At 52.5% G+C, this 27,548-nt stretch overlaps 1 protein-coding gene and 1 non-coding gene across 2 annotated transcripts in view; both read left to right on the forward strand.

Moving 5' to 3' along the window:
• LOC135406004 (zinc finger protein 91-like) overlaps window positions 1-27,548 on the forward strand; it is a 369,522-nt gene that overhangs the window by 38,537 nt on the left and 303,437 nt on the right. The window lies entirely within an intron of this gene.
• Window positions 17,266-17,337, forward strand: TRNAE-CUC (transfer RNA glutamic acid (anticodon CUC)). The gene has a single exon. It is a non-coding gene; the product is annotated as a tRNA-Glu (tRNA).

The raw sequence follows: 27,548 nt of genomic DNA on the forward strand, positions 1-27,548 counted from the left end.
CCTTGACTATTTGCTCTGGAACTTGCCCAAGGAGGCAGCAGTGCCCGGGAAGATTTTCCTCTGGACTGTTTCTTCTTTGTGCCCCATTTCTTGGAGACCAGAGTGTGCCAGGGGGGATTATTGCCCAGATGCACATGTGCCGTGACATCATTTGTGTGCTGAATTCGTCTGGACAGGAATGAAGGAACTGCCCACAGGGTCATCACTGCGGAACACTGACGCAGGAGAGGCCCAGGCTGCCTTGGAGATGCCAGTCAGGGGGATGGCACTGGACACCAACTGAACATGTGCCAACAGCCCGGGGTTAACGAGCTGGGCAGGCTGGGAGGCTCCCAGGGCAGGTGGGTTGGCCAGTCAGCTGCAGGAGCTGAGTGGGAACCCCACTGCCTCCCTCGGGGCTGTGTCTCAGCACATGTCCCAGCGTTTAAGGATGTCTTCCCCTCTCCTGCTGACCACTGTCTCAGCCAGGAAGAGCTGACCTTTTCCTGCTCCAGGGAAAGGCTCTGGTGGCACAGCCCACGTGTCACCCTGAGGTTCTGTCTGTGGGACTGGGGCTTGGCCATGAGGGAGTGGGATGGGGAAGCTCCCTGGAGACTGGAAGCTCAGGTCCAGAAACTGGAAGGAAAAGCAAAGGCCAAAAGCATTTGTGCAGGAGAACTCCTGCTCCAGTGTCTGTTGGGCAGAGGAGAGGGGCTGGTCTGACTTTTGACCCTGCTCAAGGCAGGGAAGAAATGTAACAAACCCCAGAAATCAATCCCCTGAGCAGGAACAGGGTCAACCCGGCCTCAGAAAGGGGTCCTGAGGGTTCCTGGGCTGTGTGGGATCAAAGGGCAACCAATGTGCCAATTGCCACTCTGATAGATGGCCAAGGGGCCTCTGGTGGTCTAGTGGTTAGAGTGCCTGACTCTCGCCACTGCGACCCGGGTTCGATTCCCGGCCCCCTGGGCAGGTGGAGCTCGTCAGCCTTGGTAGGCAATCCACCTAAGAGAAGGTCACTCTAAACAAACCTACATCCTGGGGACCTCACTGCCACTGTCCAAGCTTTGCTCGGCCCCGGCAGATGAACCTCAGGACTAAAGGGTGGGCTCAGTTCAGCGCACGCTGTGTCTCACCTAAAAAATCCACTGCGCAGGCTGGAAGGGTTAATGACCTTTCCCAAAATCTTCGCTCGCGAAGACTGGCCATTATTATTAGATGGCCAAGGACAATATCACACCCACCAGGGCTTCCTGGTTCCCTTCCATCAGCTGATCAGTGACTGGAGAGCAAAGGATTGCTCAGGAAGGCTCACTTGCCCTTTAGCAGTCCCATCTGGCCAGTGCAAAAGTGTAATGGGGAGTGGAAGCCTCCCTTGGGCTTTGAAAAGCGTCTTCGGGGGGCACAGCCCCCCTGAAAGGACTGAACTGTGGAATGGGACTCATGAGAGCAGAGTGGGAAAGAGAAATGGCCTGCAGAGGAACAGGGAGGGCCAGGGCAGAGAATCTTCCCCCCAGGCTCTGCTCTGGGGCTGGAGACTGGACCCATTTGGGGCCCGCAGTGCTGGGAAATGGGGTGGGCTGGATCTGGGAACTGCCACACCCCAGCAATTCCCCAAGGCTCCCCCTTGTCTCCAGGTGCCCAACATTGCCCAGTGCTCCCCAGTGCCTCCAGTGCCTGGAGATCCCAGTCACGGGGCTGTTCCCACTGCCCAGGTCCCCCACTGTTCTCCCACCCAAGGAGTGGGATTTTCCCAAATCATGTTCAGTGGCAGCCCCTTCCTTCCCCACGGGGCTGGAGTGGAACAGGGACAACTGTGGACAGACATGCTGGTCTGGGGCCTGGCTCAGCTCTGGGGTGTCCCAGAGGGAAAGCTGTGGGAAGGGATGGGCAGGAGGACATGGGTGGATCAGGCTTTGGGGGCCGTTGGAGGATGGATTGTGTTGTGTGGGATTGTCCCCACAGGGTATGCAGCTGCTTTCAGCTCCCTGCCCACCCCCTTGGCACCCCCAGGGGCCTGGGCCCTTCCAGGGGCAGCTGCCCCGTGCAGGAAGCGGGAGGGATGCCGGGGAAGGTGGCTGGATGGGTGCCGCAGGCGGGATGGACTCTGTGCCAGGGCTGGGCTTGTGGCCAGGGCTGGGGGCTGTGCCCAGCCGGGCTTTGCCCCGGGGGCTCTCGGGGAGGGGGCAGGGAGGAGTCCCGGCAGGGATAAATGTGCTCCTGCCCTTGTGCAGCCTCAGCCAGCGCTGCCCAGGCCCAGAGGAAGATGAAGGTCGCTGTGCTCAGCGTGGTCCTGCTCTTCACCATCCTGATGAGCCCCCCAGCAGATGCCTCGAAGGGTCCCCCTTCCCACCAGGATCACTTCAGGGATGGGTTCAGGGATGGGCTCAGGGTCGGGTCTTGTCGCCCTGCCTTCGGCTCTGGTGCAGGACTGGATCGTGGTGGTGAGCAGGAAAACGCTTGTCTTGGCCTCTCCCTTTCACCATCCATGAGCATCTCCATGGTTCCTGCAGATTTTCCTTCTCATATGAGGGGGTACCCATGGGCGGGGTGGGGTGGGGACACCTGTGTCCCCCCACAGGCCCACAATGGCCAATCCTGATCAACCCTTTGCTCTCCTTCCCCAGACCATCATCAACACAGGTTGGGGTTCCTGCATCCTGGTAAGTCCTTGAGTTGGGGGACATGCAGTGTGGGAACTGGGGGACAGTTTGGTCCCCCCATCCCTTACTGAGACTGGGGACACCCCAGTGACCAGTGACCTCTCACTGTCTCTCCACAGGGAGGCATCATCAGGGGAGAGACGAATGGCCAGGTGGGTGCCAGGAGTTGTTCTGGGCCCAGACCCTCCTCTCTCATGGCCACAACCGTCCAAGGCACCCCAATGCACCCCAGTGTTTCCTGGGGAGGCCTCTTTCTCCGGGCCCCCATTGTAATCCCATCCATCCCAGTGCACCCCAGTACACACTCAGGACATCATTTCCCATCCATTTCCTCCCTGCTTTCCCCCCAGTCCTTTCCCTTTCCCATTGCCCAGGACAGTGGTGTCCCCAAATCCCCCTCCTTGACACCCCATCCAATTCCTCGATTTTTGTTCCCTGCCCCTTCTGCCTTCCCCTGCTCCCCGTGTCCCCTCCACTGGAATTCCTTCCTCCTCACCTGCATCCCCCACAGTCCAGTCCCTTTGACACCCCTGTCCCCATCTGTCGGGGTCCCCAATTTCTCCCAGTTTAACGCCTTAGGATGCCCTCCAATCTCTTACTGGAATTAGGGGCACCCCAGTGATACCTCACTGTCTCTCCACAGGGAGAGATCAAAGCCAGTCAAGCAAAGAGGTCTGAGGTGGGTATCCCAAGTTCTGCTGTTCCCAGACCCTCCCCTGTCATGGCCACAGGGCTCCAGGGCATCCCAGTGTGCCCCAGTATGCCCCAGTACACCCCAGTGTATCTCTAACCCTGCCTTTCTTCCCAGCCCCCCGTGGCTGACCAGGTGGAGCTGCCTGTCCAGGTGAGAAATAATGGAGGGTCCTCTTCCCCACAAAGGGTCCTGGAGGGGGTCGTGGGGGATTCCTGAGCCCTGCAGGGTGGGCAGAGCTTGAGGAACGCAGAGGGACATGAAGTGGGCTGTCCCTGATCCATGTCCAGGTGAACTGGACAGAGCTGCCTCCAAGCATTTCCTTGCACTCAGGGGGCTCTGCAGACCCTCAGGGTCACCGTGAGGGCAGGGAGGGGCTCTGGGAGACTTCAGGGCATCCAGGGGGAGAGGCTCTGGGGGCCCCATGGATCTTGGGAGCCAAGTCCTGTCCCAGGTATATCCAGGGTTCCAATTCCCTTCTTCTGCCCCAGGTCCCTGCAGAGAGAGGGTCAGGACAAGGCCCCTCTCATGTGCCGGTGGACACCGGGGGTCCCATTTTGGGCTCTGTCTTTCAGGACTGGAAGTGGTGGTGACACCCATGTCCTGTCTCCCTCCAGTGGCATGAGGAGATGATCATCTCTGGAGGACCCCCCTGATCCCCTGGGTGCCCTGGGAATTTCCCTGGAATGATCAATAAACCCCTGATGCAAAGCAAATGCTCTCTGTGTCCATTTGTGTCTTCCCATGTCCATGTGTGTGTTCCCACGTCCATGTGTGTCCCCATGTCCATGTGTGTCCCCATGTCCCTGTCCCCTCCTTCTCCAGCCCCAGCACACCCGGTGCCTCTCTGGCCGCACCCCCACCATGAGCAGAGCGGCTCAGGGGGCTCCTGGGGGTCTCTGCACACCAGATCCCCCTCACACTCTTAAGGCAACTTCCCAGGCTCACCATTCCCAAGACTCCCTGGCAGTCACTCTCCCACCAGCCCAGACTGGCACTGCTGACCCTCAGGCCCCTTCCCAGCAGCAGCAGCAGCTCCAGTGACCCAATGGATCCCCTGTGACTCCCCACACCCCCACTCTCACAGTCAGACCAGGTTTCCTCACTGCTTCCACCCCAGCTTTCCCATGGAAGAGTCTCTGATGTCTTAAAAACAGTAAAACAATTCATCCCTGGTGCAGTAACACAGAAACAGCCTGAGCTGGTACCTCCAAGGAGGGATCTCCAACAAAGAACCCCATGGGCTTCTATTCCCTCACACTACAAGCTGTCATAGGTTTACGTGTTCTAAAAAACCAAGCAGGGAATTTTTCTTCCCCTGCATGGCTGTAAAAGAAAGATGTTGAAGGGGGGAGGGGGAAGGTGTTTGCCGGGGTAACTGACACCCACAAAGGAACCAGCCAGCAGATCCACATTCCAAGCTGATGGCCCTCTGCAGACTGTGGGGAGGGGGGATGAGTTATTTTTTTTCTCTCCTCCTAACCAGGAGGCACTTTACTTGTGCCCTAACCCAGGCAAGGTGTGTAGGAGGAGTCCGAAGGTCACTCTGTTTTCGGCCTGGTCACCCGGCTGTTTTCTGGCCCCGGTTTGCCTCCATTTTTCCTGCGGCCTGTTCTGCCCCCAGCTCAGATCTACTCTGATTTTATTGGAGTGGCTTGACCCATCTGCAGGGGAACCTTTGGGGGAGGAGGTCGCCCTCTCCCTCCTCCACTCCCGTGTTGGCAGCAGCACGTGTCCATCGACGGAAGGGGGGAAATCCCAGCCAGGGCCAGCCGCAGGCAGGGTGAGTTTCATAGGAACAGCCCTCCCTCTTTTTCCCTTTTCCCTTCCCCTTCTCGGAGGGGGGAAATCGCCATTTCCATCTTCTCCCGACAGCGCCCCCTGCTGGCCAACACCAGCACTGCAGGCCCCGCCCCCAGGGATCCAACAGCGCCCCCTGCTGGCCAACACCAGCACTGCAGGCCCCGCCCCCAGGGATCCAACAGCGCCCCCTGCTGGCCAACACCAGCACTGCAGGCCCCGCCCCCAGGGATCCAACAGCGCCCCCTGCTGGCCAACACCAGCACTGCAGGCCACGCCCCCAGGGATACAACAGCGCCCCCTGCTGGCCAACACCGAGCACTGCAGGCCACGCCCACCAGGGATCCAACAGCGCCCCCTGCTGGCCAACACCAGCACTGCAGGCCCCGCCCCCAGGGATCCAACAGCGCCCCCTACTGGCCAACACCAAGCACTGCAGACCCCGCCCACCAGGGATCCAACAGCGCCCCCTGCTGGCCACACCAGCACTGCAGGCCCCGCCCACCAGGGATCCAACAGCGCCCCCTGCTGGCCAACACCAAGCACTGCAGGCCCCGCCCACCAGGGATCCAACAGCGCCCCCTTCTGGCTGTGGTTAGAATTGCACCAAAAGGCAGAGATGATTGAACTGTTTACTTTTTGAGGGGGATTTTTGGGTAAAGGATTATTTTTTGGTTGGTTTTGTGTTCTTTTGTTGTTCTGCCAACACACATATATCCTTTAAAAAAGGACTGTTATTTTTTCTTTCTCCATACTTCCTCAACTGGAGCCTCTTAATTTTGGATTTACAGTTGCTTAGAGGAAGGAGCTTGGTTTTCCTTATAACTCATCCTCCTTAGCAAAACACTTCAGTTTCATCCAACTGAGACACAAACATAAAAAGGTCTGCCTCTTCCTGCGGAGTCCTGGGCTCCTGACCTGTCTCCAAGTGTCCTCTCCCTTGGCTGCTCCAGGGTGGGCAGCTCACAACCTTTTGTCTGAGGCCCCTCACCCAGAGCTCATCCCACAGCTCCAACTGCAGCTGCTCCCTGAGCCACCTGCACCCACGGGATTCCTCAGCCCTGGGCACCACGAGGCCCCCCACAGTGTCACAGGGTCCCTTTGGTTCCATGAGCCCCCACAGTGTCACAGGGTCCCTTTGGTTCCATCAGCCCCCACAGTGTCCCAGGATCCCTTTGGTTCCCTGAGCCCCCACAGTGTCACAGGGTCCCTTTGGTTCCATCAGCCCCCACAGTGTCACAGGGTCCCTTTGGTTCCCTGAGCCCCCACAGTGTCACAGGGTCCCTCTGGTTCCATGAGCCCCCACAGTGTCACAGGGTCCCTTGGGTCCATGAGGTTCTGGCACCGAAAACTGGGAAATAAACTCTCCAACCAGTTTTTTGGGTTAGAAAGCCCACATGACTTCATTCAGTGTGCTGGGTGCATGAAGGTAGCTCCATAAAGCATGCACAGCCACCAGCCTCACAGACCACTTTAGAGTCATGAAATTAATAGCCATGACATTCCTATTACATATTCATTACATTTCCCGAATACATGGGTATGTACTAATTACCTTCATGGACTTACTTGGATATGGCTCTGGATTTTCCAACGAATCTTTTCTCCATGAGAGTATCTGAGACGTGGTCGTGTCACAATGGACTTCTCTTACCATTCTTTGCTCTGACACACAATCCTTGTTCTCAAAACTAAGGCATTTGCAAGTCCATGTTAATCACTGATACAGGGAAATAAGGAAGCAAGAGCTGCCACAAGGCTACTAGTCACAGATGTAGGGATCAAACACTATTGTACTACAGTTAAAAGAATTTTCCAACATCTTTCCCCACTGCTCCATAGACTCTGTTTTTAAAAACTACAACTACTTTGGTCACAGTTTGTGCTGCTTTCAGCTGGGGTAGAGTTGATTTTCTTCCCAGTGGCTGGTACAGGGCCGTGTTTTGGATTTGTGCTGAACACAGGGTTGATAATACAGAGATGTTTTGGTTGTTGCTGAGCAGGGCTCACACAGAGCCAAGGCCTTTTCTGCTTTTTGCAGGGCCAGGCTGGCAAGGAAGTTGGGAGGCTGTGAGGAGACACAGCCGGGACAGGGGACCCAAACTGACCCAAGGGATATTCCAGACCACATGACATCATGCTCAGGATAGAAAGGGAGGGGAAGAAGAAGGAAAAGGAAGGTTTGGAGTGATGGCATTTGTCTTCCCCAGGAAGCATTCTGTGGGATGGGACCCTGCTCCCCTGCAGGTGGCTGAACACCTGCTTCCCATAGGAAGTGCTGAATTAATTCTTCGCTTTTCTTTGCTCGTGTGCCCAGTTTTGCTCTCCCTCTAAAGTGTCTTTTACCTCAACCCAGGAGTTTTCCAGCTTTTATCCTTCCAAGTCTGCCCCTGCTCTGGCTGGTGTGGGAGTGAGCGAACGTCTCCACAGTTGCTGACTGGGGTTAAACCCTGACAGAGCTTGTCAGTGGCACAATGGCCCCTCGATTCCACGAGGCTCCGCAATGTCCCAGGGCTCCTTCAGTTCCCTGAGGTTCCGCAGGGTCCCAGGGTTCCTTTGGTTCCATCAGGTTCTGTAGTGTCCCAGAATTCCTTTGGTTCCACGAGGCTCCACAATGTCACAACGTCCCCTTGACTTCATGAGGTTTCTCAGTGTCACAGGGTTTCTTTGGTTCCATCAGGTCCCACAGAGTCACAAGGGCCCTGTGATTCCATGAGGTTCCACAGTGTCCCAGGGTCCCTTTGGTTCCATGAGGGGAGGGGCTGGGAAGCCAGGGGACCCCAAGAGCCCCTGTGACTGAAGCCCATACTGGGAACCCTTGGGCCTGTACTGGGAGCATTTGTGACCCCATACTGGGAGCTCTGGGAGTACTGCTGACCCCATCCTGAAAGTACTGAATGCACTGGGAGCCCTGGTGCCCCTATACTGGGAGAACTGGAGACTCCTATATTGGAAGCCCTGACACCCATACTGGGGCCATCCTGGGAGCACTGGGAGCCCTGGTGCCCATTCTGCTGCCATACTGGTGTCACTGGTGCCTGTCCTGGTCCACCCTGGTGCTGTACTGGTGCCCCTATGGGTCCATATTGGCCCATACTGGTACCATGGTTGTGCATACTGGTCCCAGACTGGTCCATACAGGTCCCTACTGGTCTGTACTGGTCTCATGCTGGCCCGTACTGGTGCCATAGTGGTGTGAAGGGAGGTATTTGTTTTTGTGTTGGTGGGGGGGAGTGGCTGTAGTTACATATTAATGTATTTTTTTTATTTTGGGGCGTGGGAGGCAGAGGGGGCCGGGGAAGGGATGTTGGGGGGGGGCGGGCTGGTGTTGTTTGTTTCCCTTTTTGAGCACTGTAATTTGGTTTGGTTTGGTTTTTACTTGTCAGTTTTTCAATGAAATAAATCTCTGCAGACATGGAGCTGCCATCCTGCAAAGGCCGGGCCCCCCCCCTGCTGCAACACAGACACAGACAAAGAGATACAGACACACAGAGACTCCCAGACAGACACACAGACACACACACACAGAGTGTAGGGGTAGAAAACCTTCCAAGAAACACCGAGGATGGAAAACCTTAATGCCCACTCAAGGAAACTCTCGCTGCCAGGGAAAAGCTTTAACGTGGGAAGAAACAACTTTCTCCTGCAGGGTGCTGCGATGTTTCCTTTATCTGCTGCCCGGAGGTAACTCCCTTGCTCCAAGGGATGAAACCCTCACAGAGGTGCCTGGGCCCCCCAGGGGGGTCAGGCAGGTCCCAAACCCAGGGGAGCACACAGCCTTTCGGGGTCTGTCGCTCCCGCGAAAGGGGTTGTTCCAAAAGCCCCCAAACAGGTTTGTGCTCCGGCGTTCTTGGCCAGCTTTCCCGCAGTGCTCTCGGCCGTCCCAAACAAACAGTGTTCAAGCTCCGGGCCCGGCCCGGTGCAGACACAGCCCCCGCCGTGCTCTCCTCTCCTCCCCCGCCGCCTTTCAGGCCCCGCGCACGGGTCGGGGCCGCCCCGCCCTCCCCCCTCCCAGCGGCGGGGCCGGAGCGGGGCGGCCGAGGCGGTCCCCGCGCCCCGGGGCGGCCGAGGCGGTCCCCGCGCCCCGGGGCGGCCGAGGCGGTCCCCGCGCCCCGGGGCGGCCGAGGCGGTCCCCGCGCCCCGGGGCGGCCGAGGCGGTCCCCGCGCCCCGGGGCGGCCGAGGCGGTCCCCGCGCCCCGGGGCGGCCGAGGCGGTCCCCGCGCCCCGGGGCGGCGGCAGCGGCAGCGCCGGGGCGAGGAGGAGGCGGCGCGGGGGGAGGCGAAGGCGTTCGGCGCTGGGCGCGGAGCCCGGAGCACAGGGGAGGCTGGGCACGGGCCGGGGGCGCTGCCGGCGGGGCCGGGCGGGGTCTCTGTGCGAAGCACAGCTGGGGTTGCGTCGCTGGGAGCGTTTTTGGTGCTGTGGGGTCGCCCCGACAAGGGAAGATGTTAAGTTGCTGTGGAGAAGATGTTACGCTGCTGCTGCTAAGGGACAATTGAAGCTGCAGAGCTGAATAAGTGCAGTTCTCAGGTTCCGCGGCGGTCGCTAAGGGAGCAGCCGTGTGGGCGGGGAGCAGCCAATGGGGAGGTGCCCAGAGGCAGCCAATGGGAAAGCTGCGGGATGGCGGGAAGGGGCAGCCAATGGGAGAGCGCGCGGTGCAGCCAAGCGTAACCAATAGACAACCAATGGGACACCGAGCAGCCAATGAGGAGCTGCCGCCAGGGGCCGGTGCTGAGAGACTGCGCATGCTCCGAGAGCGAGGGGACAGTTCGGAGAGAGGAAGACTCTGAGCCTTCATCCCCTACGACCGCCCGAGACGGCCACGGGAGAGAAGCGCGCAGGCGGCAGAAGCGTGTGCCGAGATTGACATCGAACACCGCCCAGTCTCGGGTAGGTCATGAATATGTAAAATGCGCGATGAATATGTATGAGTAGTTGTAGGAAAGGGAAGCTGTGAGGGGGGAGGCTGTGCGCGTGTTGGTTGGAGGTGTCCTGTTTTCGTCCTGCGCCGTAATAAACAAATAGCGGCTTAATAGGACCTGTGGCTATTGGGTTTTCCTACCGTCGGCTTTTGCCGGCCTCAGTTCCGGCCAGCCAGGCGGGAGTCACCCTGTGCTCGGCTGCAGACTCCGCTGGAGGCAGGGACTCCCTGGGGCGCCCTCGGGATTTTGCCGAAGGGACTCCTCACTTCCCTGGGCTCGCTGCGGGAGCAGACGGGGACCTCTGCGACCAATTGAAGGTATTAGTTTAGTATAATTTGGTTTTGGGTGACCGGTCACTGGAAAGTACCTGTAAGCCGCTTTCTGTTTCGGAGTTCGTGTGTCCCGGTAAATTGTTTCTGTTTCGGAGTTCGTGTGTGTCCCGGTAAATTGTTTCTGTTTCGGAGTTCGTGTGTGTCCCGGTAAATTGTTTCTGTTTCGGAGTTCGTGTGTGTCCCGGTAAATTGTTTCTGTTTCGGAGTTCGTGTGTGTCCCGGTAAATTGTTTCTGTTTCGGAGTTCGTGTGTGTCCCGGTAAATTGTTTCTGTTTCGGAGTTCGTGTGTGTCCCGGTAAATTGTTTCTGTTTCGGAGTTCGTGTGTCCCGGTAAATTGTTTCTGTTTCGGAGGTCGTGTACGGTGTGTAAGGCAAAGCTTGTGGGTCTTAATAAATTATTTCAGAAGTTTGGTGAGTGCAGTTTGTGTGAAGTATAGCTCTCAGTGTCTGGTGTAGCTGCTGTGAGAGAAGTTTTCTTAGTGTCTTGTAGCACGGATTTTAATGGGCACGTGTTGGCATTTGAGTGTCTGGGGTAGATGCTGCGAGTGAGAGAAGTTTTGTTCTTGTAGCAGCGATTTTAATCGGCGCGTGTTGGCATCAGTGTCTGGTGTGAGTGCTGTGAGTGAGAGAAGTTTCCTTGTTTTATAGCACTGATTTTAATCAGCACGTGTTGGCATCAGTGTCTGGTGTAGGTGCTGCACTATGAGAAAAGTTTTACTCTTGTCTTGTAGCAGCGATTTTAATCGGCACGTGTTGCCATTTCAGTGTCTGGTGTAGGTATTGTGAATGGCAAAAGTTGTCTTATATTTTTGTGACACGAGTTTTAATGAGCACCTGTTAATACCTTAGTGTCTGATACAAGGAGTGTGGTCAGAAAAGGCTTTCTTATTGTTCTGTGACACTAATTTTAATTAGGATTTGTTAATATGTCAATGTCTGGTGTAGGCAGTGTGATTAGGAGAAGTTTTTATTATCATCTGTGGCACTAATTTTCATCAGCTTCCGACAATTTATTTCCCGTATTTCCTAACCTAAAAGAGTTGCGTTTAAGGGTTGGTAAAAGGGCACGTGTTGGCATCTGAGTGTCTGGCATAAGTGGTGCGAGTGAGAGAAGATTTTTTGTTATCCCGTAGCACCGATTTTAATCGGCACGTGTTGGCATCTGAGTGTCGGGTATACCTACTGTGAGAGCAGTGTTCTTAAAACAGCGATTTTAATCAACAGGGGTTGGCGTCTGAGTGTGGGTCTGTGAGAGAAGTCGTTATTGTCTTGTAGCACCGATTTTAATTGGTACGTGTTGGCGTCTGAATGTCTGGTGTAGGTATTGTGAGAGCAGTGTTCTTGTCCTGTAGCAACGATTTTAATCAGCAGGTGTTGGCATCTCAGTGTCTGGTGTGAGTGCTGCGAGTGAGAAATTTTTTCTTGTCCTGCAGCAGCGATTTTAATCGACACGTGTTGGTATTTTATTGTCTGGAATAGATGCTGTGAGTGAGAAAAGTTTTCTTTTTGTCCTGTAGCACCGATTTAATGGGCACGTGTTGGTATTTTATTGTCTGGGATAGATGCTGTGAGTGAGAAAAGTTTTCTTTTTGTCCTGCAGCAGCGATTTTAATGGGCACGTGTTGGCATCTGAGTGTGTGGTGGGGGTGGTGTGAGTGAGAGGTTTTGTTCTTGTCTTGTAGCAGCGATTTTAATCGGCACGTGTTGGCGTCTCTGCAGTAGGTGCTGTGAGAGCAGTTTTCTTGTGTTCTAGCAGCGATTTTAATCAGCACCTGTTGGCTGAGTGTCCGGTGTGAGTGGTGTGAGTGAGAGAAGTTGTCTTGTAGGAGCAATTTTAATGGGCACGTGTTGGCATCTGAGTGTCTGGTAGGGGTGTTGTGAGAGAAGATTTTTTCTTGTCTTGTAGTAGTGATTTTAATCGGCACGTGTTGGTATCTCGGTGTCTGGGGTAGGTGCTGCGAGTGAGAGAAGATTTTTTCTTATCCTGTAGCACCGATTTTAATGGCCACGTGTTGGCATTTGAGTGTCTGGTGGGGATATTGTGAGAGAGGTTTTGTTATTGTCTTGTAGTACCGATTTTAATGGGCACGTGTTGGCGTGTGAATGTCTGGTGTAGGTACTGTGAGAGCAGTGTTGTTGTAGCAGCGATTTTAATCAGCAGGTGTTGGTATCAGTCTCTGGCGTTGGTGCTGCGAGTGCGGGAAGATTTTTTTCTTGTCCTGTAGCACCGATTTTAATCGACACGTGTTGGTATTGTCTGGGTTAGATGCAGTGAGTGAGAAAAGTTTTCTTTTTGTTTTGCAGCACCGATTTTAATGGGCACGCGTTGGCATCTGAGTGTCTGGTGGGGGTGCTGTGTGTGAGAAGTTTCCTTGTTTTGTCTTGCAGCACCGATTTTAATCAGGAGGTGTTGGCAACTCAGTGTAGGTGCTGTGAGAGAAGTCTTATTATTGTCTTGTAGCAACGATTTTAATTAGGAATTGTTGGCATTTCGGTGTCTGGTGTAGGTAGTGTGAATGGGAAAAGTTTTCTTATTGTTTTGTGACACGAGTTTTAATTAGCACCTCTTAACATCTTAATGTTTGCTGCAAGCAGTGTGGTAAGAAAAGGCTTTCTTATTGTTCTGTAGTGCCAATTTTAATTCTCAGTTGTTAACATCTCAGTGTCTGGTGCAGGCAGTGTGATTAGGAGTTTTTATTTTCTGTGGCACTAATTTTCATCAGCTTCCCAGTATTTATTTCCCGCAGTTTGTAACTTAAAAAGCAGTTGTATTTAAGGGTTAGTAAAAGGCAAGGAGGTAGAAAAGCACCTGTAAATTACTGTGGGAAACAGCCAGAGTAAGAAAGTTGTGAAAAAGAGTCCTCTGGGCTGTATTTTAAGCCATTGGAGAGATCTGGGTGGTGTGAGTGGAAGTGGTGTCAATAAGGCTAACACGATTAAATCTTGCAGATAATGGTGGCCTTTGTAGAAATGAAACGAGGGAGAAAGTTTGCCGCCGAATGGAACTTTAAATTATAATACACTCTTGCAATTAATGTTATTTTTAAGGCGTCATGGAAAAGGGAATGAGGCAACATGTGGAGATAGGTTTTTCTGTTTGAGAAACCATCCAGAATGGCAGAGAGATTGCGGGAGAAACGTTTCACTCCAGGATTCTCTGCTATTAACATTAGAAAAGGACAGGGGGAAAGAGAACCAAAAGATAAAAAGGTGCTGCTCATCATGCAGCATCGGGCAAAGGTGCTTTAAAACAAGAAAAGGGAGAGACCTTAAGTCTGACGGGGTTATAGATCGGGAAGAATTGAGAGCAGCACACCCCCAGTTCCCCCCCGGGGGCCTGAAGCCCCTGCAGTGGCATCAGGAGATGAATCCAGCAGTGATGGCAGTGAAGCAGGAGCCAGCGGCAGCACCCCCATCACCGCACAGGAGGAGTAAAAGGAGCCAAAAGCCCCCAGCTCCGGGCCCCCCTTGGGAAGGGAGTAGGACGGGCAGGAGAGTTGGTGAGAGTAAAGGTCCCTTTTAGTGCAGCAGATCTTGATAATTGGAAGGAGGTGGTTAAGGGGTACCGAGATGATCCCGGTGAAATAGAAAACGTTTTGAAAGGATTGTTAGAAACCAATATTCCGATTGGTCATTTATTGATTTAATGCATAATGAGATGACTGCCTGCGATTGCCTTTGTTCACAGGCGAGCCAGAGTGCCGTCCCTTTGGCCGTGGAGAGGAGACTAAAGACATTGAAAAACCCCGAATCCCATCCGGATGGAAGACGCTCCTCTACCGGACAGGCCAAGTCCATTCCCGGAGCCCGGGTGTACCAGGGGAACCCAGGAACGGGGAGCAGGACCTGCGGCAGCGGGATCCGCCAGGCAGGGGGAAACGGGGCACGGGAGTGGGATGCCATGTCTGCCCCACCCAGCCCAGGCGTGCCAAGGGTGGGTGGCCCTGGCTCGAGGGCCACCAGGTCTCCTGTGTGGTGGGAGATGGGAGCAGCCGGACCCCTGCACTGATCAGCGAGGGGCCGCCTGCCACTGCCACCCCCTGTGACGGTGGGTTCCCCCATCGCAGCCCAGCCCCAGCCCCGCGGATCCCACCCAGGGAAGCAAAAGCCACCAGTGGCTTCCCGTGTGCACTCCCATTGTTGCCTGGTCCCTGGAGCCCAGGTGCTTGGTGCCAGAAGTGAGAGCCCCCCTCAGGGCTTGTCCCCCCCAGTGGGTAAGTGACAAAACCATCAGAGTAGCGTGTGCCCGGCCTCCTCCTTGTTCTCCAGCTCTCGTGTCTCTTGGCAGCACCAGACTAGAGTCAAGCTCCACAGGGTCTTCTTTCCTTGGTGATTCAGCTAAGCCAGTTCCCTTGGCTGTGGTTTTGCTGGATAGTCAGTAGGGACAGTGGGAATCTCATTCCTGCATTTATGCTCGTCACTAATTAGATGACAAGGCCTTTGGCTATTTATCAGGCACATATAATAGCAGATATAATTTCAATGTGCTCTTTTTCTGGATTAAGCGAAGGTGGCCTGTCCACCTTGGTCAAGCTTGGTAGAATTTTGTCACAGATTGGTGGTATGTGACACATCATGATCTGATTCCATTGTCATCCCCACCTACTATCCAGGCCAGATTTAACTGGATTGTGGTGGCCTTGCATTCAGAGGGTTCACTTTAAGCGCTGTGAGACTTTGTTGTGAACTAAGAGGATGCAACAGTACATGCTTTGCTCCCAAACATTGTACAATATCTGCAGAGGTAAGGAGTGCTCTGGAGGGCAGGCCCTGGGCTGTCTTCTCTTTGTTCCATTTGGAGAAACACAGGTCCCTCAAAAGTTCCTCATTTTTATGGTACCATTTCCCCTGTGCTCCAAGGGGAAAGCCCATAAATACAATGTCTACTGCATTTGTCAGATCCTAAATTTGTTGGTATTTTCCTAGTTTTTCCATTGCAGTGTCTTCCAAAGATGTGTCAGTATCACAGTGACATCCACCCCCTATGCTTGGTTGTCCTTCACAAATATGAGGTGCCATTTATGGAACTATTGTTATCTCTTCTGTGTGATTCCTGAAACACCACCCAATTTTTTCTCTTTAGCTTCCTTTGATAAGGTATCACAGATACAGTTGTGCCTTTTAAGTCTTGCATCCTGCAAGGCTGGGCAATTCCCGATGATATGGGAGCATGTTTCCTTCTCAGCCTGGCAGTGTCTGCAGGATTTGATGTACCTTGCTTGTCTACCCCTTGCCAGGAACTCTCTTGTGGGGTAAACGTTGGCTCTCAATTGCAGTGCTGTTCTGGGTTTCATGTGGGTGATGCCTCTGTAGTTGTTGATCCCAAAGTTGCTGGTCCCACCCCTTTCAAAGTTGGTAATGCCCAGGTGCTGGGATACCAGCTTGGTCCATTTTGTGAATTCTGATGCTCTCCAGTTTCAGGGTTTCAGAAAGCTGATCTTTGGAGTGGGTACCTCCCAGTCTGCTGGCCCAGATATTTCTCAGAACTACTGGGTTCAATCCCATTGAGGGGTGTGCAGTTAAGGGTCTGTGTTGGACAGTCACTGACGGTGTACGAATCCTTAGTTGGCTTGGTGTAGAAGCCGTGGCACTTTTCTCCCTGTGTCCTGCAGAAGGTCTGTAGGATTTTGATGTTGTTTTTTATGCCTTGCCAGGATCCATTTAATAGGACCAAGTCATCAGTGAAGGGCATTGCTGTTACAGTGTTCCCTCCCTGCTGGTACCCTTTTCCACAGGCAAATTGAATAGAAGCAGCGACATTGGATCACCTTGTTTCACCCCACTTTGTATGTGGATGTGATCTGTGTGTTCATTCTTTGTGTCTATACAGGTGTAGAAGTTCTCATCCAGGTTCTTAAACAAGGTGATAATAGGAGGGTCTCCTCCCTTCTGTTTCAGAGCCCTTAGGATGTGTTGATGGCTCACGGTATCAAAGGCCTTTGCGATATCAACCAATAGCACTCGCAGTTCTCTGTGTCCTCAGCATTTCAGATTAGCAGTTGGAACAGTTTGGGATTTTTGGAACATCCTGCCTGTCTTCTAAATGCTCTCTGCCTGAGATTAATGGGACATGCCTTGGCCAACTTTGCTGTCATTGTTCTGGAAAAGAGGCTTAAAGTGATTGATCCAATGGTAATGGGCTGTGAGTTGCTGATGTCCTTCAGACGTTTTGGTCTGGTTGACTTAGGTATTAAAATAGTCCGGCAGCACCTCACCATGTCTGGTATCACTGCTGATGCCAGCCATAGATGGAAAACTTCCATGGTCTGGGAGTGGCGAGGGTCCAGCTGCCACTGCCACCCTCTGTGACGGTGAATGGCGAGTCGATAACTAAGTGATTGCAGGTGGAGGCGAGAAACTGGAATACTTTATTGAAGAGCAAAATGTAATTTAAGGGCCTTGGGGGTTGGGCATGTTAATGAGGAGGACAGGTCATGAAAATAAGGGAGTTCCACAAGTTTTTACTGAAGTTACTTAATTGATTAATCTTTCCCTCAACCAGGATTACATGGGGGGAAGAGGATAAAGGGTTTAAACATGGTCTGATAAAACCATCTCAAAGTCCTTTCTTATTTTGCTGCAGGAGCCAGGCTAAGCCACATGGTTGTACATCACCAGGTCTTGTGAGGAAGGTCCAGTCCCTCAGGTCACGGGATTTCTCTCAGTCCCTGTTGTCGAAGGTTTACTGTTCAAGCCCACTAAGCCCCTTTCTGCTGGCAGCTGGGTTTGGGCTCCTACAGCGAGAGGCCTCCCACGTGCCCTGCAATTGATGCCAGGCCCCCGGGCCCTGGGCACTTGGCACCAGAAGCAAGAGCCCCCCTCGGGGCTCACCCCTCCCTCACTGGTGAGTGACAAAACCATCAGAGTAGTGGCATTTCGGGGGCCCCCTGGTGGTCTAGTGGTCAGGATGTGGCACTCTCACCGCCACGGCCCGGGTTCGATTCCCGGTCAGGGGACTTCCCCGGGCAGATGGAGCTCATCAGCCCTTTAAGGCCACCCATCTAAGAGAAGGTCACTCTAATCAAACCTACGTCCTGAGGACCTCGCTGCCACCGTCCGAGCTCGCTCGGCCCCGGCAGATGAAGCTCAGGATTAAAGGGTGGGCTCAGTTCAGCGCACACTGTGTCTCACCTAAAAAATCCACTGCACAGGCTCAAAGGGTAAAAAGACCTTTCCCAAATCTTCGTTCACGAAGACTGGCCATGATGAGATGATGATGAGTGGTATTTCACCGACGGCCGGGACGCCGGCGGGCAGGTCGCCCTGCACTGCCGAGCACGTGCCCGGCCTCCCACTTATTCTACACCTCTCGTGTCTCTTCCCAGCGCCAGACTAAAGCTCAACAGGGTCTTCTTTCCCTGCTGATTCTGCCAAGCCCGTTCCCTTGGCTGTGGTTTCACTGGGTAGTAGGTAGGGACAGTGGGAATGTCCTTCATCCATTCATGCACATCACTAATTAGATGACGAGGCATTTGGCTGTTTATTGAACACATAGAAATATATGTTCCTTTTCTGGGTTACATAAAGGTGGCCCGTCCACTTTGGTCAGAATGGTAGAATTTTGTCCAGAAGTCGACGTTATGTGACACGTGATGATCTGAGCCCCAGTTGTGATCCCCACGTACTGTCTGCCCTGATCTAACTGGCTTGTGGCAGCCCTGCAGCCGCAGGTATTGCTTAACTTTATTGTAAATTAAGATACAGCAGTATGAGCTATTTTTGCCTTGACTATGCCATTAGCTTGCAGATAATGTGGTGTGTGGAATACCCACTGAACTCCTCCTTCTTTGGACCAGTCTTGGACTGTAGCTGTGAAATATGACCTGTTGTCTGATTGAATTGACACAGGTTTTGGGAAGAAACTGAAGCCTGCTTTAAGAGCTTCCAGAGTGTTTGCCCCAGTTGCTGGAGGGAAAGCCTCAGCTTGTCCCAGTCCTGATCTAACTTCCACTCCTACCAACACATATTGCTTTCCTTCTGATTTCCAGAAAGGTCCAGTATAGTCCAGCTGCCGTGTGTCCCCCGGTCTCTTCCTGTCTCTTATGTGCAAGGGAGGTTGTTGTAGGGGATGATGCTCTAGTCGGACTGGACACTGTTCCCATGCATATATGCAGGTATGAACCATCTCAGGAGTTACTGCCATCCTCTACTTCCTGCTTGTTTGTCTAGATCTTGTGCCCCTGTGTGCTTTTGCTTTGAGTGCAACCACTCTAATAATTGGTCCCAGTTTTCTGCTGGAGTTTTTACGTGTGGTGGGGCTAGTCTGGCCAGTTCATCTGCCTTGTCATTCCAGTGGCTAGTTGGGATTTCAGTCTCTTGGTGAGAGGCTACTGTTGCCTAAAATGAAAGGAAAATTCTCTGGAGAGTTTGTTGAAGTAAGGCAGAGAACAGGTCTTTATTTAAGGCCTTAAGGTGCATAAAATACATTCAGCACACACACGCAGAATAGCTGTTACAATTTTATAATACTGGCTAATTATCCTATCTAACCATTACATCCTGGCCCAAAAACTGTACATCCCCCCTCCCGCCTTCAGGCCCTCCCCTAGGCACACCTCCCCAAATTGGGTTGGTGGTCCCAAGAAAACAAGAGTTGGTCCCTCCTTCATCTTCATCATCCCTCTCTGTCCTGCTCGGCCCTCTTTCAAGGATCCTGGGTGTTCTCTACTAGTTTAGTCTAAAGTTTGATAAGGGGTGATCAAAATCTAGAATGGTGATAAAAGATTGTGGCCTTAGATACTTCCTAGAGTTAATTTTAGATATAATACTGTTAAATTAGAATAGGCCTTGCTTGCTTGTGTTAATTCACAGACAGGATATAGTTAAGTTTATAATGAGAACTGTAGCAGGAGCAGAAAACCTTGGGGTTTCGATAAGGGGCTTTGAGGCTTAAGAAGAGGGACCTTGAAGACTGCTAAAGAAAGGTTCCTAGAGATGATACCAGCTTTGAGGTAATTGGACAGTGCCAGCTCAGCAATTCTTAGCAAAGGTGAAAAGTTTAGAGCTGAGGAAGACTCTTACTTCATCCAAAAGACCCCCAAATGAAGACCCTCAAGGGGCATTCCGAGGCGGAGTCGGAGGTGTGGTGTATGTTAATGACTTCCCCTCCCAGTTGTCAGGAATTTGCTGACTGCATCTGTAACACAATTAATGTCTATGTAACATTGTATGAGGTAAAAGGGCCAAACAAAGGGAGTAGGTGTGCATAGTGGGCAGAGATATTCCCTATGCACCCGGTGCCTGAATAAACATACCTACTCAGTACTCTCTGTGAGTTTTGGGGTTTGTTTCCACAAGTCAAGTTATATCAAACAATGTGTGTGTTATGTTGTCTAGGTACATCTCCTCCAGATTGGATGTTTTTGCTAAAATCTTTCTTTGGAAAAGAACATTAAACAGAGTTTCAGGAATTTGACACAAAGGGTGGTTAGAAATGACACTAAATTGTAAATACTAGGATCTAAGGATCATGCTGCAGGCCTTTTAATTTGGTCTAGGGCAGTGTGGGTGTCCGGGGGAATACAGACCATTCTATTCCCAGGAGTTTCACTTCTTGCGAAGGCAGTTGTACTTTTTCAGGAGGGAGATGTTTAAGAATGTGTGTTTGGGTTGACTGTCCAGGTGCAGTTTCATCTCCTGCTACCAAAATGTCATCAGTGTATTGGTATACTTTTACTCCCCGTGCAAGAGGAATGAATTACAATTCTGGTGCCAGAGTGTGGTGTGGTAGAGTGGGTGAATGCTTCAGTCTTGTAGGAGGCAGGTTAAAGTGTCCTGCTGGCCTTCCCACGTGAAAGCAAAACACTCCTGATCTTGGTCCCACAGGGGAAGCGTAAAAGACACGTCTTTGACATCAACAGTGGCCATGATTTGGTGGTTTTGTTGTTGTATGGTAGCCATTAGTTCAGCAGTATTTGGGACTGCTGCAGTAAGGGGCCCTGTGTTTGCATTAAGGCGTCGGTAGTGCCCAGTTAATCTCCACTTGCCTTTTGGCTTGTGAAGTGGCCAGTTCTTAATTAGAGGTGGATGTAACTCCCCCAGACCAACGCTCGTGGGGAGATCTCTGCCCTCAACCTCGAGGAGTGACTTTGGGGGTTCCCCAGCCAAGGCAGGGATCTCCACACACCCCCCAAGAAGGGTTGTGTTGGAAGAACCTGTGCGGAGGTCGGCGCTTGAATAAAGACCTCCACAACTTTTCTGGGTGCAGCTGGTGAGGTGATTTTATTATAAAAGTAGCGGGGCAACTGAACGGCTTAAAGGGAGGAACAAAAGGGCACAAAAGAGCACTGCACAAAATGGCTCCAGCCTTAAATAATATGGGTAAGGAAGGCACTGGAACAGAAGGTGGGGTTTAGGTGGAGCATGCAAATTACAACCAATCATCGGAGATAGGGGCTGAACATAACCATGTATGGTACTGCCTCAAATACCAACCAATGAAAGGACAGAACATACATACAGTACAATACAATACAACTTATATGCATAATCTACGATTTCCTTATTAATTAAAGAAACCTTAAAAGCCTTAAGAAAACCAAAAAGAATTGCTGTAGTGCATGTGAGAGCACATGGAAGGGGATTGAAGAATACAATTAGGGGAAATTGAAGGGATTTGATAAAGGGATATGATATGTTGCTGACAGAACCAGTTTCACGTGTGTGATGTTCTTGATGCTTCCTGGCTGGGGATGCATCTCCCAGCACTTGGGGGTGCCACACGGCTCCTGTCACGGCAACTTCTAGATTGGCTCCATTAATTTGGGGTCCGACGTTGCTGGCGGGACTGGTTTCACCTTTGGGATGTCCTCGATGCTTCCTGGCCGCTGTTGCACTTCCTAGCCCTTGGTGATCTCACGTGGCTCCTGTCACGGTGACTTCTGGACCGTCCGGATCAATTTGGGGTCTGATATTGTTGGCGGGAGCGATTTTGTGTGCGGGATGTCCTCTGTTTCCTGGCTGCGGCTGCTCCTCCTGGCACTCAGTGCTCTCACACGGCTCCTGTCGGTGCTCTCACACGGCTCCTGTCATGGGGACTTCTGTACTGGCCAGATGGATTTGGGGTCTGACTTTGCAGGCGAGAGTGGTTTCGCCTGCAGGAAGGCCTGGGCCTCCCAGAACTTGGTGCTGGTACATGTGTCCTGCAATGGGGACTTCTGGACGGGCTCTGTGGATTTGGGGTCCGACGCTGCTGGCGGGAGTGGTGCTGCCTTTGGGAAGTCCTGGCTGCTCTCCTCGTTGGCTTTTGCCTCCCAGCACTCGGTGCTGGCGCGCAGTTCCTGCCATGGGGACTTCTGGACCGTCTGGATGGATCTGGGGTCTGACGTTGCAGGCTGGAGCGGTTTCGCCCACGGGATGGCTCTGATGCTTCCTGGCTGGGGGTGCACCTCCCAGCACTTGGTGCTATTAAGCAGTTCCTACCACGGTGACTTCTGGACCGGCCGGATGGATCTGGGGTCTGACATTGCAGGCTGGAGCGGTTTCGGGGGTGTTATAGTCAATAGACCAGAAATATTTTCATTTAAAATATATCGAAATTATTTTTTTTGTGTGCGGGATGTCCTCGATGTTTCCTGGCTGCGACTGCTCCTCCTGGCACTCGGTGCTCTCACACGGCTCCTTCTCCTCATCCCTTCGTACATACACCTTTTGTGCTGCCCTCAACAATTCATCCATTCCCTTATGTTGCCAATCTTCACTATCCTCCAATTTCTTTTTAATATCTTCCCATGCTCCTGCTACAAACTGCTTTTTAAGTACAGCTTGGCCCAGTTTATTACTTGATTCAAAGCTGGTATAAAGCTGAAAGCTTTTCCTTAACCTCTCCAGCCATTCTGTAGGAGTTTCCTCCTTCCTTTGACACTTATTAAAAGCTTTCTTAATATTTTGCCCCCTAGGAACAGCTTCACGTATGCTTTGAACTATCACGTTCCTTAAGTCATTCATGCTGTTCCTATCATTTGCCTCATGATTATTCCAGTCCGGTCGCTGCAAAGGCCATTTAGTATCAGCAGCTGGACCGTGCTGATGGTTTTGGTCCCAAATCTTCATCCCTGCTCTCCTGATCATGCCTCGCTCTTCCATCGTGAATTAGTATTCCTAAAATTGCCTGCACTTCGTCCCAGGTATAAATGTTAGGACCTAGGAACTGATCAAATCTCTCTGCCACTCCTAAAGGATCCTCCAACAAATTTCCCATCTCTTTTTCAAATACTCTGACATCTCCTGAATTCATTGGCACCGATATAAACCCTATGCCATGTTGTCTCCCTGGTCCTTGCATTGGAGTTTCCCTTAGGAGGGGGTACAGCTGTGACTGGGTGGTAGGGGAAGAAATCATTTCTGTGTCATTAGATTCCCTCTCGGTTGACTGAGAGGTTGCCGGAGACAAGATGGCGGACTCCAGCACTCGGGCTGGGGGAGACAAGATGGCGGACTCCAGCACTCGGGCTGGGGGAGACAAGATGGCGGACTCCAGCACTCGGGCTGGGGGAGACAAGATGGCGGACTCCAGCACTCGGGCTGGGGGAGACAAGATGGCGGATTCCCGCGCTTGGGCCGGACAGGACAAAATGGCAGATTGCCTCGTCCGTGCAGGTGCCGATGGAAAAGGGGGGACCAACTCCATTGGAGCACTTGGGGTGAGTCCACTCCCAAGGTCATTCCGGACTGAGGCATCACACGGGGGTAATGAGGTGGACATAGACAAGGGTGGAACATATGGTGGGGGGAACTTTTGAGACTCCCTGGAGTCACAGCAACTCCTTTGCTTTTTCCTTTCCCTTAAGGGGAATAGACTAATGCTTGTATCTGGTCTCAGCCACAAGCTAGCATATTCTTTCTCTTCCATACAGAAGGGCTCTTTACTGCTTACATAGAAATTTAAAGCTTGACATATCCAATCCTCAGATGAGCCACTGGCCAATACAAATTGTCTGATCTTATTTGCTTCCCTCCCCACACTTCTATGCAATAGTATACCATTTTCTCTCTTGATCTTCCTTTGTGTAGGGATATATTCCAATACTTTAACATCATCCCCAGAGGACTATCTGGTGGAATTACCGGTGATTTTGCCTCAAAATCACCACCCGTGAGCTTTCCCTTCTCCTGAGAGATATTCCTAAAGTCACTCATGAGTTTCCCCTTCTCCTGAGGGGTACCCTGTAGCCTTACATTACGGCCACCCATGGGAGCAGAAGACTTACTTTTCTTCTGTCCCCTCTTCCAGAGTGCCTTCTTTCACTCGCACACGCACACTCCACACGCTTCCCTCCGTTCGTGGCTCGCTCCCTCGCGGGCTACGAGAACTGCACTACCAGGAGGTCCTCACTCGCCTTGTCCTGCCGGACGTCTCAGTCAGTCACACTCCAGGGCCCCCTCCCAACCGAAAGAGGGGGATCACAAATACTCACCTCACCAGGGCAAGTCTTCGTCCAGCTCCTCACTGGACGGTCCCTTCCCCGACCGGACGGCACCCGCAGCCCTTCCTCTCGCCTGGAGTAAGGCACTTACTCTCTCCCGGAGTAAGTCCCGTTCGCTCTCCTGGCTGAACAGACCCCTTTCACCCCAAGGGGTTTTCTACTCACTTCTGTCCTGAGTGAGTCTTCGCCCGGGCTTGTGCACAAAGATTGCAGGGAACTGTAGTGTTTTATTTGCTTATTTGCCTCTTTCTAATTCGCGGTCGGATATCGAGACTCTGTGCTGCAGGAGTCCCTCCAGGACCGTCCAAGCAGGGACTGGGGTGCCCCCCTGGAGAGATGATCCTACTGCCCAGGAGGTCTCGATCCGAGTCACAGCACCAATTGTTGTAGTCATTAGACTCAAGAATTTTAAATTTGAAAATATAAAAGAATTTATTAAAGGCAAACAAGCAAAATGGAGCACCGGGCGACCGGAGGAAACCCTTGTTCCTGCCACGGTCTGCAAAGAACAGAGTCAAAACCCCATCTTTTATTCCCTTTGCAACCACCTCCCCCTCAGTCTCATGTCATCTCGTCATTGGTCCATCTTTTGCAGGCTTTGCTCTGCTTGGTTTCCCTTTTCCAACTTTAGCCCAACTCTTCCAACTTTCCAACCAGTGGGCAAGGTTCTGAGTAAATAACTTCTGTAAGTTATTACCAAAAATTTGTATTGATTCGTTTGATTACTCTCTCTGGGCAGTGACTCCAGACGATAGGGAGAGAGAGGCTTTAACCCCTCCTCCGAACTGGGGCCGAGGCCGACTTAGTTACCTGTAAAGGGCATCCAGCGGGACCACGAGGAGGTGCGACCACTGCGGCTGAGCCCAGTCAGTAACTCTGCTCCACCTTAGGAGAGTGATAGTTACTCCCGCCGTTTACCTGCACTTCACTGAATTTCTTCCCTTTGCCATTGAGAGCTCTGGGCAGAAATCCCAGCGCGTCAGCCCCCGCCGTGGGCCTTGGCGATGCTTGGCTTTAATTAAACAGTCGGATTGCCCTGGTCCGCACCAGTTCCGAGCCTGGTGCTGAGCCCTGGCCAAGGTCCCCTCTGGGGACCCTCCCCCACCTGAACCGTGGAGCTGATGTGTCCCCACTGGGCAGAGCGGGAACCCTCCAGACCCAGAGGGTCCACCCTGGGGTGGAGCTGGCACGATGTCATGGTTTGAGATAGCCCCAAAATCCTAATTCCCTAGTCCTAGCCCCCTCCCCCATCTCAACCTAATGTGAGATGGGTTTTTCCAGACAAAAACACACCAGACTCCAAATGGGGAAAGGGAATATATTACAATGACTGTACAAATAAATATTATTACACATTATACACACGATCACAACTATCTCTACCATGACATATAGTATTTACAATGGATCAGATCTCTTCTCGCCTCCAAATAAAAGTCCAGGAGGAAAAGAAGGACAGATCCCTTCCAGTCTCAAAGCAGGAGTCTCTTCTACAGCAGCAGTCATCTGTCCTCTCCACATGCAGCAGCTGATGGCTGGATTTCTGCCAGCACTCACGAGGGAGGCCTCCAAGCTCCCTCGGCCCCTTGACGCAGGCAAAGGGGTCTTCTGTGGGCTACGTTCACCCCAGACAAGGTCGTTCCACCATGGTCATATCACGAGCACAGGGGTCTTCGTGACAGTCTGGTATCTCCAGGAGATTCAGGCTCCTTGCAGGGCCTCTGTGCCCTGCCTCAGGCTGCGAGCTTCTTTGTAGCTTGCAGCAAGGGAGGGCCCCAAGGCCAACCTCCCACAGCGTCCTGGCTCAGCTCTCAGGACGACTGAGCTTCTCAGCTCCTCTGTCTCTCCGGTGCTGCTGTACTCCAAGGCTCCTCTCAAATAGGAGTCCATCTACTCCTCCTTTCTCGGAGGTCTCAAAGGAGTTTGGGGGATCTGGTACAGTTCTTACCCCCAGAACTCTGTAGCTCTGCTGCTGACTCTCCTTCTCGGCTCTCCGGGACAACTCGGTGTCTCCCTTCCTCAGTTGCATGTCTGCGCTGCTTCTCCGGTTCAGTTCTTATCTGTCCTGGCTCTTAGCCAGTCTCTGGATGCTGCGTCTGCCGCTGCTGTCTCTGCTCACAGTGGCTCAGCTCTCACTACAGGCACTTAGCTCAGCTTTAGGCTGTTCCAGGTCCCCGCAGGCCCCCGCTGGGGGCTGGGGGCCAAAGCCCCCCTGTGGGGCTCTGAGCCCCTTCCTCGTGGCTCTATAACATGGCCACCATTTCCTGCCACAACCAAAAACTACAACCCTTCTCTTCCAGTCAGCTTGTGGAATGTTTACATTTTGCAGGAGCGCCCTGTCATGGTTTGAGATAGCCCCAAAATCCTAATTCCCTAGTCCTAGCCCCCTCCCCCATCTCAACCTAATGTGAGATGGGTTTTTCCAGACAAAAACACACCAGACTCCAAATGGGGAAAGAGAATATATTACAATGACTGTACAAATAAATATTATAACACATTATACACACGATCACAACTATCTCTACCATGACATATAGTATTTACAATGGATCAGATCTCTTCTCCTCTCCAAATAAAAGTCCAGGAGGGAAAGAAGGACAGATCCCTTCCAGTCTCAGAGCAGAAGCATCTTCTAAGGCAGCAGGTTTTCTCATCTCTCTTCCATGCAGCAGTAACTGGGTTGTTGTAGCTGGATCTCTTTTCCATACACACAAGGGGGTCTCCAAGCCCCTCGGCTCTCCTTCGGTCCAAGCGAAGGCCTCACCTGTGGGCTGCCAGCAGGGACCAGACTCGTGTCACCACAGGTATGTCACGAAATGCAGGGGCATCTTCGTGAAAGTCCCTTCCTCAGGGGTTCACCCCTGAGTCAGAACATCTTGGGCAGCATTCAGTTGCAAGCCTTTGCCTCAAGAGTTCTGCCAGAGCTCCTGTGCTCTGTCTCAGGCTGCCAGGCTTGTCAGCAGCAGCGGGGGGGCCAAGGTCAACCCCCCTCCATTCCATCTGGCCTTCCCAGTCCAGCTCCAGGACGTCTTTTGAGCTTCTCAGCTCCTCTCTCTCTCCAGTGCTGCATGTCCAAAACTCTTCTCCAAAATAGGAGTCCATCTCCCTCTTTTTCTCAGAGGGATCAAAGGAATTTTGGGGGGAGGGGTCTGGTATCAGTCTTACCCCCAGAACTCTGTCTCTCAGCTGCTGGCTCTCTTTTCCTCGGCTCTCCTTCCAGGAGTCTTCTCTGCAGTGCTGCATGTTGTTCCTGCTGCTCCTCCGGTTCAGGTCTTATCTGTCCTGGCTCTCTGCCAGTCTCTGGACGCTGCGTCTCTGCTTTCTGCTCTGTCTCCACTGCCCAGGGTGGAGAGAAACATCTCCCAGCTTAACCACAAACACTTAGCCCAGTCTAACACTGTTCCAAGTCTTTGCAGTCCCCCCCCAGCCCGGGGCTGGGAGGGCCCAGAGGCCCCGAGGGGCTCAGAGCCCCTTCCTCGTGGCTCTACAACATGGCCACCTCTCCACAACAACCAAACTACAATTTGTCTCTTCCGGTGCTTGTGATATGTTTACATTTTTGCAGGAGCACCCATTGGACAGAACTTCAAAACTTCCAGGGGTTTCCACCCCTTGGGGTTCTACCACTTTTCTTAGCCTCTGGGGGAAAACAAGGTTCAAACCACTACACACGAGTAAATTGGGATAATGAGTGATTGGTCACTCAGAAATCTGAACATGAAATAACACGTTCTTTAGAA

The sequence above is a fragment of the Pseudopipra pipra genome, chromosome W, assembly GCF_036250125.1.
Source record: "Pseudopipra pipra isolate bDixPip1 chromosome W, bDixPip1.hap1, whole genome shotgun sequence".
Taxonomy (NCBI): Eukaryota; Metazoa; Chordata; class Aves; order Passeriformes; family Pipridae; genus Pseudopipra; species Pseudopipra pipra.